The 10,693-nt window shown below is 38.8% G+C and overlaps 1 non-coding gene across 1 annotated transcript; it reads left to right on the forward strand.

Moving 5' to 3' along the window:
• The first annotated feature begins 9,322 nt into the window (after positions 1-9,322).
• Positions 9,323-9,429, forward strand: LOC112516054. Its single transcript, XR_003069573.1, has one exon. It is a non-coding gene; the product is annotated as a small nucleolar RNA R71 (small nucleolar RNA).
• Positions 9,430-10,693: the final 1,264 nt, after the last annotated feature.

Genomic DNA, 10,693 nt, shown 5'->3' on the forward strand with positions numbered 1-10,693 from the left:
TAAATAAATGACGTAAATAAAATGCAAGTAAGCGTAAATAAATAAATGACGGAATATTAAGAACGAGTAAGTAAATAAAGCGATTAAAAAGAAAGTTCGAAATGTAGCCAAAAGATTAATAATATTTAGAAAGCAACTTGTTCTCCAAGTAGTAGGATAATCTACTTGAGAGAAAAGTAGAAAGGATTAAGGAATTGTCAAGTGTGTCTTAAACATCCCCCAACATCTCTATTTATACTAGAGATGAAATGAGGGCAAACTAGACATTTTACACCAACTTAGTTCAAAAGCAACTAGAAAGTACAATAAAGTAAACTACTAGTTAAAAAGTAACTACATTAGCTTAACAAGTTCCAACTAATCTTAACAATACATAGTTGTCCAAACTTAACAAGTCTTTCAAAAGTCAGCCTATGGTCTTGTCAGTCAACTCCAAGTCCTTTCCATCTATTTCTCCACCATCAGGTCATGCTGCCACATTCCCACAGCATCAACCTGTCCAAAATAAGTTCAATTTAGACCAAAATCTAACAAAAACAGGTTCATCATTCTTCTTAGCATAAAAATAGAGAAAAGAGATAAAATGACTCAAAGTTGGGATATAAATAGAAAATAACCTATCTAAAAGAAAATAAATTGGTGCTTTAAGCACTAAATACTTAGTGCGTATCACACCCTCAAACTTAAACTGTTGCTTGTCCCAAAGCAACCAAAAGACAACTAAAAATGACTCAGTTTTAAAATTTTTGCAAGAAAAATAGTAAGTGCACACACATGTTGATTATGCCAAAAATGCAATACATAGCTCTCATAAATCTCAAGTAAGTATGTCCTATCTAACCATTAGCATGAACCATAAGCTAGCTTTATTTGCTCTTTGTTATGCTCAACACATCATATGTCTAAGATCAATAGGACTTGGAAGTCACTGGTTTACTCTCATTTGGCATATTTTTTTCTCTCTTTGCCTTTTCTCACTTTTATGGATCAACATTGAATTCTTTTTTCAATTTTTGGCACTTTATGCTCTTTTGTTGAATGTATTTATACCTGCCCCTATGGGACATTTTTGGTGTTTACACCTGCCCCTATGGGACATTTTTGGTGCTTTAGATCTCAAATATTTCATGTAAGATTTATGCACTTTGTGCACTTTGATCTCCACATTTGGCACTTAGTGCTCTTTTGTGTTTGCTTTGATCAATGATGGTACCCTCCCCCAAATTCAGATTTTTCAATGTCCTCATTGGAAGTATATAGGGGGTTGTTTATGCAATGGCTACAAATGGCTAAAATATGATAAAAGAACAAAGGGCCTATATCCTTTATTAGTTGAGCACATAATGTAGATCAAAGTGTGTTCCCAAGCAAAACAAGCTAGTTCTAGAGATACCTTATGATTAGAAAGTGTAGCTAGACTACAAGAATTATTTTGGCTATACATGCATATGCCAATGATGAACATAAGTGTTTCTTGCAAGAAAATAAACTAGAAAAGTGTAAAAGATAATCCCAGACTCAAGTAAATCAAAACAAGTTGAAATAAAATAACAAAAAAAGCTAAAGAGGGAATGATGGAACCTGTCCTACTCCATAAGAGCAGGTGAAGTGGAGATGTTGTCCTTCAACCTCTTGCATTCCTCCTTCAATATTGCATTTTCACTAAACAGCTTTGCATTCTCTTCCTTCAAGGCCTTCAACTTCTTGCCCAACTTCTTGACTTGAGCACTTGACTTTGCCTCTAACTCAGCCTTCACCAACTTGATGTCTCCTCTAGTCTTCTTCTCGGCTGCCTTTACCTTCTCAGCCAACTCTCCCTTTAACCTATCAATTTTATCAAAGAACTCATTCCTTTACTCCAACAAACTGTCCATCAAGCTGCTGTTTTGGGCCAGCAAATCTTGCATGAGACACAACATGTCACCAGCCCCATTTCTTTTGTCTTTCTTCTCCCTCAGCCTAGACACAATCTTCATATCTATCTTCTATTTCTCTCCCTGCTCCTTCACCATCTGATCCTCACAGTATTGAGGAATATCATTCTCAACCAGCAATCTTGTGATCAAACAAGGGAAATACATCTTCCCCCTACTCCTTCCTGAGCATGTTCGGATGCTCTTCTCAATCACTCTTCCAAAGTTGATGGAATTTCCTGTAATCAGACAATAAAGCAACAACATCTTTTCCACTGATATAGAGCTATCATGAGTGGTAGGAGCAATGGAGTGCCTCAAAAAGTTAATCCATACATTAGCATTGGCCGTAAGGTTGTAGGCCTTAAAAGTCCTAAGCATGTAATTAGAGTGCTCATCCCAATCTGCCCCTGGCTTCCCTATCTTATCTGACACTACTGCCAAATCCTCTATGGTTGCATTCCTCACCATCCTTGAATATTCTGTCTTCTTAGGAGGGTTTAAGCCATAAAGCCTATTGATGGCTTTGAAATTGAAAGTGAAGGACATCCCCCTAAGCATGATCTTGGATGTACTATTGGCAGCCAACTCAGCACAAAACTCTCTAATCAAAGTCAAGTTATAGGAGGTTGGGACCATACACATCTGCTCTATCCCATGGGCTTCCACTACTTCTCTAATAAATGCAAACTCTCTTACACTCTGCCTATCAAATCCTTTATCTGGAAATCCAACCTTGTTTTGAAATCTAGAATGCATTTTCTCAGCAGCCTTGGAACTGAATTCATTGTGAGGTTTGATTGAACTTGGAATGGTGGTTGGCCTTTGGGCCATAGCCACCCTTTTCCTCTTTGGCCTTGGTGAATGTTGTGGTGATGCTACAACATCACTTTCTGAGTTCCTAGGTGATTCAACCACAACCCTTCGAGACCTAGTCCTTTTCCTAGGTGGTTCCTCATCAACTACTATTTTTGACTTCTTAGCACAAGCCTTAACCAACCTCCTTCTTTTCTTAGGCACAACCACAACAGGGGGTTCTTCCTCATCTTCCCCAAAAAATTCCTCATTGAGGTCGGGAATGGGGTCATGAGGAGTGATATGAGGCATATCATCCTCTTCATCTGTTCTTTTCCCAGAGGCAGTCAAGAGGAGAGTTCTTTTAGGCTTTTCAATAACAACAATATTCTCCAAGTTGCATGCCTCATGTTCCATTAAAATCTCCCCTGTTTGTGCATTAGGGGCAAGGTCTTCATCTTCTTCAGAATCAGAAGTGAATAAACTATCAGGGGGAGTGCTATCAGATGAAGAGTGTACATTTGGAGCATTTTCGGGCATCTCCCTGCTTTTGGTGGCAATAGATGAAGTTGGGGCTTCCTTTGAAATCGGAACAGTGGATACAGTCTCCTTCGATTTCTTGAAAGGGTATGCATATGGAATAAGGGCAGAAGATGGAACCATTTGTAGAGGGGGAGCGACGATAGGCACTTCCTTTGGAATGGTGTCGACGGCGACTGTGGACGGCGGTGGCAGAGGCGGCGACGGCGGTGGCGATGGTGAGTTTTCATCGATAAGGACGGTGGAAGACTCGTCCTTTTTCTTTGGAAGGGGTGGTTTCTTTCCTCTCCTCGCTGGCTATCTTCGTGAGGCAGAGGTACGCACAGCAGTAGCCACCGGCGGTGGTGGGTTAGGCGGTTGCGCCGGTGGCGTTTCGGATGCTTGCGGCGGAGGAGGGTCGCGTACCATTGCTCTCCTCATCCTTGCCATTTTTGAACGTTGGTTGGTGAGTAGGAGATGGGTAGCGGTTACCGATCGAGTGAGAGAGACAGTTGGTTTGGGAGGGAAGAGGGAAAAGTGGGTTTTCTTGGAATACAAATGGGTTTTTCTTAAAACAAGGGGTAGAATAGGAAGAAGATGATGACTAGTAATGTAAGCACTGGGAGCATGCAAAAGGGAGGGGTACTTGATTGAGGTCTCTTTTCTTTTCAACCGGGAGTTTTCAAATATTAGTCATAATGGTAGGTTTTAATTACTTGACAACTTAAGAAGAAGTTTGAAAAGGTGGTAACAAGATGTCCTCTCAATTGCAAAGAATTACTTTTTCTTACAACTTGTAAACTCACTTGGCTGGCAATACAAGAGATGACCATTTTTTCCTTAAAAATTTATTTTTGAGATGACATCATGCTTTTTCTCCCACTCAAAATTTTCAGATTTCAAAAATTTTAAAATCTCTCCATCAAAGGCTAGGGTTTTCCAGTTGCTACAGCAAGACTTCAAACTTTTCTTGATGACTGACAAAACTGCAAAACACACAGTAAATAACGACAGGATTAAAAATAATAATAAAAATACTTATTAAAAATAGAAATTAACGCAGACTAATTATTTACACACAAACAATTTGGACTTATAAAAAGTCCAAAAAGAATACCAAAGCTTTTAGCAAAGGGTAACAAAATTCACAGAGCATAACTCTGGAATTTCTACTAGATCATGAAATAACTTCACTCTTTGACTGTTAACTTTGAACACCGAATTGTCCTCGGGATTGACTAGGTCAACTGCTCCATATGGATAAACTTTATGAATCAGGAATGGTCCAGACCAACGGGACTTGAACTTTCCTAGGAACAATTTTAACCTAGAGTTGAACAAAAGGGCTTTCTGACCAGCTCTCAATTCCTGGTGCTGAATTCTTTTATCATACCATTTCTTTGTTTCCTCTTTATAAATCTTGGTGTTTTCATTGGACAGATTCCTATGTTCCTCTAATTCACACAGTTGGACTTTTCTTTTACTCGCAGCCATATCTGGGCATATATTTAATTCCTTGATGGCACAAAATGCTTTGTGTTCAAGTTCTAAAGGGAGGTGACAAGACTTACAAAAAACTAGCTTATATGGAGACATACCAATAGGTGGTTTGAAAATAGTCCAAGTATGCCCATAAAGCGTCATCTAACTTAGAAGCCCAATCCTTCGGTTTGGCACCTTTTCTAAAATTCCTTTTATTTCTCGGTTTGAAAGCTCAGCTAATCCATTGGTTTGCGGGTGGTAGGCATTTGTTATTCTGTGGTTAATGTTGTACTTTTCAAGAACTCCACTCAACAAGTTATTTACAAAGTAGGTACCCTCATCACTAATTAGTGCCCTTGGGGTACCAAACCTTGTAAAAATCTGTTTTTGAAGAAATTTAACCATAGTTTTGGCATCATTATTAACACATGCCATGGCCTCTACCCATTTAGACACGTAATCAACAACAACTAGAATGTATTGACAATGGTTTGATGCTGGAAATGGTCCCATGAAGTCTATCCCCCAAACATCAAACAACTCTACTTCTAAGATCCCATTAAGTGGCATTTCATTCCTTTTGGAAATGGAACMACTTCTTTGGCACTCATTGCATCTTTGTGCAAAATTGTGGGCATCTTTGAAGAGAGTAGGCCAAAAAAAACCAGATTGTAATACTTTAGCAGCTGTTTTTTGGCCTCCAAAATGTCCTCCATATGCTGTTTGGTGGCAATGCTGCAGAATTGCTGCCACTTTAGTTTCAGGAATGCACCTTCCTAAGATTTGATCTGCGTTTATCTTAAATAAGTAAGGGTCATCCCAAAGGTAAGTTTTAGTATCATGGAGAAACTTTTTGAACATATGGCTAGAAATATCAGACGGTTTGATTCCACAAGCCAAATAGTTTGCTATGTCAGCAAACCATGGTGGCTTTGATTCTAACACAGAATTCTCTCATCGGGGAATGTTTCAACAATCTCTCCTTCTTCTAGGTTCTCCCTAGGCTTCTCTAATCTTGACAAATGGTCTGCAACTTGGTTGTTTACTCCTTTCCATTCAACTATCTCAAGGTCAAGCTCTTGCAACAACAAAACCTATCTTATTAACCTAGGTTTAGCATCTTTTTTGGAAATCAAGTACTTGATGGCAGCATGATCAGTGTGAATAATGACCTTTGTTCCCATCAAATATGATCTGTATCTTTCAAAAGCAAAAACCACAGCTAACAGTTCTTTTTCAATTGTTGTGTAGTTAAATTGTGCTTCATTCAAGGTCTTACTTGCATAATAGATTGAATGAAAAACTTTTTGCTTCCTTTGACCTAAGACAGCTCCAACAGCCCAGTCACTGGCATCACTCATGATCTCAAAAGGTTTGTTCCAGTCTGGAGCAACAATTACTGATGCGGTTACTAAAGCTTTCTTTAAAGTGTTGAATGCATTTCTACATTCATTCGTGAAATCAAATTTTTGATCATGCTGTAAAAGTAAACACAAAGGTTTTGAAATTTTTGAAAAGTCTTTTATAAACCTTCTATAAAACCCACCATGCCCAAGAAAATTTCGTATTCCCTTAACAGTGGTTGGTTTAGGTAGTTTTTCAATGATTTCAAGTTTAGCTTTGTCTACCTCAACTCCTCTTTTGGAAATTAAATGGCCTAAAACAATTCCTTCTTTGACCATGATATGACATTTTTCCTAGTTGAGAACCAGATCAGTCTCTTCACATCTTTCAAGACTCTTTTTTAAATTTTCCAAACAATTATCAAAAGATGAGCCATAAACTGAAAAATCATCCATAAAGATTTCTATGAATTTTTCAAGCATGTCAGAGAATATGGACATCATGCATCTCTGAAAAGTTGCAGGAGCATTGCAAAGTCCAAATGGCATTCTCCTAAAGGCAAAAGTACCATAGGGACGTGTGAAGGTAGTCTTTTCTTGGTCTTCGGGTGATATGGCTATTTGGTTATATCCGGAGTATCCATCTAAGAAACAATAATACTCTCTTCCAGCCAACCTGTCTAACATCTGATCAATAAAAGGTAAGGGAAAATGGTCCTTTTGAGTGGCTTTGTTTAGCCTACGGTAGTCCATGCATATTCTCCATCCAGATACTATTCTTGTGGGGATGAGTTCATTTTTATCATTGGTGACAACTGTAAACCCTCCCTTCTTTGGGACACACTGGATTGAACTAACCCAAGAACTACCGGCTATTGGAAAAATTATTCATGCATCTAGCCATTTTAAAATTTCCTTCTTCACTACTTCTTTCATGACAAGGTTCAGTCTTCTTTGAGGTTCTATAGATTTGAAGTTCTTTTCATCTATGATGATCTTATGTTGACAAATAGAAGAACTAATTCCTTTAAGGTCAGCAATGGTCCATCCTATGGCTTTTGTGTGCAACTTCAACATATCTATCAGCTTCTTTTCTTGATGTAAGTATAAGGTAGATGATATGATGACAGGTAATTTACCTCCTTCTGCTAGAAATGCATACTTCAAATGAGATGGGAGTTGCTTTAACTCTAGATCAGGTGGTGAAATTATAGATGGGGTAAAATTCTTAAGCTCACTATTATCCAGCAACTCAAATGCTACAGCATCAAATGGGACATCTCTTTTTAAATCTTCAACAGTCTCATCACCTATCTCAACACTATCCTCCTCCTCTAACTTACAGGCCTTTCTAACTCCTTCCTCATAGCACACTGTCTCTATCTCAGAAACTCCTGAGCATTCCTCTAAGTAATCAGGGTACTTTAAGGAATTGAAGACATTGAATGTGACTTTCTGGTCTTGGAGTCTCATGGTTAGCTCTCCTTTTTGGACATCAATCAAATTTCCACCAGTGGCTAAGAAAGGTCTTCCTAAGATGATGGGAATATCCTTATCAGCCTCAAAATCCAGGATGATGAAATCAGTTGGAAATATGAATTTGTTACCCTGAACTAAGACATCCTCAATCTTACCTTTAGGATAAGCAATGGTTCTATTGGCCAATTGTAGGGTGACAGTGGTGGGCCTAGCCTCTCCTATGCCTAAGGTGTTGAAAACCGACAAGGACATAAGGTTGATACTAGCACCTAAATCACACAAGGCTTTACCAATCTCCTTTCCACCTATAGAACAAGGAATAGTGAAACTTCCTGGGTCTTTAAGCTTAGGRGGTATTTTGTTGGTTAGAAGAGCACTACATCCTTCGGTAAGAGCTACGGTCTCATATTCGGTCAACTTCTTCTTTTTACTCAAAATGTCTTTCAGGAACTTGGCATAACTGGGCATTTGCTCAATTGCTTCAACAAGAGGTATGTTGATGTGCAATGCTTTAAACACTTCCAAAAACTTTTTGAATTGCAGTTCTTCCTTTTGATTCCTTAATCTTTGGGGAAAAAGAACATAAAGAGGAACTGCCTTTATTATGGATTTATTTGACTGTGTTGAGCAAGATGGGTCTAGAGTGCCTAGAGTCTTGGTCTTACTTTCTTGAGGTTCAGATCGGATTACAACCTTGGTTTTTGGACCTGTTATAACCTCATCCTCAATTGGCTTTTTCCTAGCAACTTCTTATGGGAATAACAAAGGATAGTCCGACTTAGGAGGAACAAAAGTGGTGGTCTCGGGAGGTTGGTTATCCAGAGGTTTTGGTGGACTTTCAGTAACAGAGACCATGGGTATAGTCTCAGGTATTGACACAACCTGTTCACTTTTTTTTGGTATGGTCTCTGTTAATTTCTTTCCACTCCTAAGAGTCACTACCTTAACATGTTCTTTTCCTAGATCTCTCGGGACTTCAGTGTTACTAGGCAAAGTACCAATGGCTCTACTATTTTGATTAAGAGCAAGTTGACTAACTTGCGTTTCTAGGTTTCTGATGGCAGCACTTTGTTGATTGAACAAAGATTGATTTTGAGTCATCATTTGCTGCTGTGCTTGGGACTGAGCCACCAGTCTTTTTATCATAGCTTCCAAGGAAGATGATGATTCGGACCGTGGAGATGGTTTGGTCTGAAAAGGTGGTTGATTACTTTGAAAATTCTGGTGATGGTGATTTTGAGGGTTAGAACTGCTTGCATGTTGCTGTTGTTGAAAATTAGGGTTTCCTTCTTGCTTATGAACTGGGGGATTCAAACTTGGACTATTCCATGAAAAATTTGGGTGATGTCTCCAACTAGCATTATATGTGTTAGTGTAGGGATTCAATCTGTTATGAACATAATTCACAGATTCAGCATTATGTGGACACAGTTCATAAGAGTGTTCCCCTTCACAACAAACACACTGCACTAAGAGGACAGCTGGAATAGGTGATGTAACAGCTGACTGCACTCCTTGGCCAGAAGTTAGTTTTTAAGCATGTTGGCCATAGAAGAGAGTTGCGCTGTCAATGCAGTATATGCATCTACATCATGTATTCTTGTTGTCTTTCTTTGCGGTTGGGCTTGTGGATCAGCCCAATGTCCATTATTCGCAGAAATTTTCTCTAGGATCTCATATCTTTCATTATAGGTCATGGCTGTAAAGGCTCCTCCCGCAGTTGCATCGAGCATCTGTTTAGCAATGGGACTTAACCCATTGTAGAATGTCTCGAGTTGAATACAGTAGGGAATGCCATGGTGTGGGCATCTCCTTAACAGCTCCTTGAACCTTTCCCAAGCGTCATGAACAACTTCATCGTCCATTTATTTAAAAAGGAAAATTTCATTCCTGGACTTAGCATTCCTAGTTGGTGGGAAATATTTTCGCAAAAAAATTTATGCCATGTTACTCCATAAAGGCACAGACCCCGGCAGTAATGAATTAAACCATGCCTTTGTCCGATTCCTCAGAGAAAATGGAAATAAAGTGAGTCTCGGAGCGTCATTAGACACTCCCGGGATCAGGAAAGCATAAGTGATTTCCATAAAGGATTTCAAATGTGAGTGTGGGTCCTCCGAAGGTAATCCGACAAACTATTCGTTTGTTTGCAACATGTGAAACTTAATCGGTTTTAGTTCGAAATGGAGAGCGGTCATATGTGGCCTAACTATCCCAGAATTTAATTGCTCAAAATCAGGGATGGCATAGTCCATGATCCTTCCATTTTTGGAGTTTGCCAAATTAATGATATTCGGAGTTTGCTCTCTTGGTTGTTCATTATTTTCTGACTCTGTGTCCTCATTACCCAGATTATTATCATTTGTGTGGGTGTCCTTGCGGAAAATTAGGAAATGGTGGTATTGGCCCAAAGGCAGGCGGTTGATTTTCTAAATATGGAATCTCAGGGATGATTGGGGGAGTAACTCCATGTTAGGAGGGAGTAGAGCAAAAAATGCCCTTTGAGTCTCCGTGACATACACCACTTTCAAAAACGATATTAAAACGGGACAAAAAAAATCAAATCTTTCACTCCACTAAAAAGAAAACTATTAACTTGCCATTCCCCAGCAGCGGCGCCAAAAACTTGACCGGATGCGTGCTAACACACCACAGACTACAATCAGGACCAAAAGCAAGTATACAAATAGTCTCAATATCGTCTTTCAAGTAATAAAAGTGGTACAAGTACCGGATATCGTCCACAGGGATCATAGTAAAAGTTTAGAAGAAAATAAAGTTAAGGAAATTATTTCAGAAGGTGAATTCGAAGACTTTGATTTGAACAGAGTTAACACAACTAAAAATTAACATGAGATAACAGATAATAAAAGCAAGCTAGGGTGTATGACTTTTCAGGTGAGATGTAAATACTATTTCCAGTAGACTAATGCTGTCAAAATGCTACAGCATGAGAACATGCTGACAAATTGCTACAACATACAATCATTAACAACTATTTTCACCAATTATTCTGAAGGTATTCCTCTCGGACTTCACCAATGCACTGATATTATAGCTTTCAACTCATATCTCTATGAGGTATCCAGACCAGTGAAATTGACAAATGGTGTCTTCAAAATATATGGATAAACAAATCTCTTTGTTAAAAATCACTCTCTC

This window comes from Cynara cardunculus (genome assembly GCF_001531365.2).
Source record: "Cynara cardunculus var. scolymus isolate 2C chromosome LG 7, CcrdV1, whole genome shotgun sequence".
Taxonomy (NCBI): Eukaryota; Viridiplantae; Streptophyta; class Magnoliopsida; order Asterales; family Asteraceae; genus Cynara; species Cynara cardunculus.